Consider the following 978-nt stretch of genomic DNA (forward strand, 5'->3'; position numbering starts at 1 on the left):
TACTCACGGGTCATGAGCCAGACGTGTCCCACATCAAAACATTTGGATGTGCCGTTTTCGTTCCAATTGCTCCACAACAGAGAACTAAAATGGGACCACAAAGGAGGATGGGAATATACGTTGGATATGACTCCCCAAGTATTATAAAGTATCTTGAGCCAACAACCGGTGATTTGTTTAAGGCCAGATACGCAGACTCACGGTTTGATGAGTCCACATATCCGACCTTAGGGGGAGAGAACAGCGGCCGGTTGAGCAATGAAATCGAATGGTCTCGACCATCTATATCTTGGCAAGATCCTCGGACTAAAGAATGTGATATGGAAGTCCAAAAGATTATACATCTTCAAAAGCTAGCTAATCAGTTGCCAGATTCATTTGCTGACCCAAATCGAGTGACAAAATCGTATATCCCGGTCTGCAATGCACCAATACGTATAGACGTCCAAAAAGGACAAGGTCAAGTGGCTACAGAGTCTAAACAACGTCTCAAACGTGGTAGACCTATTGGTTCCAAAGATAAACAGCCTCGGAAGTCCAAGAGAGGTGCTGGATCCGAGAGCATCAAGGAAACCGTCCATGACATTGATGGACCGGCCGAGCCGACCAAGACGGTCGAGCCGAGTGGGCCGGCCACGCCAACTGATCCGGCCGTTCCCAATGATGGGGTTCGGGACGCCGAACTTCGTGGGACACTAGGGCTGGACAATCAAGAGATCTCTATAAACTACATGATGTCTGGAACGAAATGGAACAGAAAAGATATCGACGTCGATGATATATTTGCTTATAAAGTAGCACTTGAGATTATGGAAAAAGATGAGGGTCTAGAACCCACGTCCATTTATGAATGCATGCAAAGATCAGATTGGATCAAATGGAAAGAAGCTATAAACGTGGAGTTAGAATCATTAAAGAAAAGATGCGTTTTTGGCCCTATAACCGTGACACCTAGAGATGTCCTATAACCGTGACACC

The sequence above is a fragment of the Brassica oleracea genome, chromosome C9 (assembly GCF_000695525.1).
Source record: "Brassica oleracea var. oleracea cultivar TO1000 chromosome C9, BOL, whole genome shotgun sequence".
Taxonomy (NCBI): domain Eukaryota; kingdom Viridiplantae; phylum Streptophyta; class Magnoliopsida; order Brassicales; family Brassicaceae; genus Brassica; species Brassica oleracea.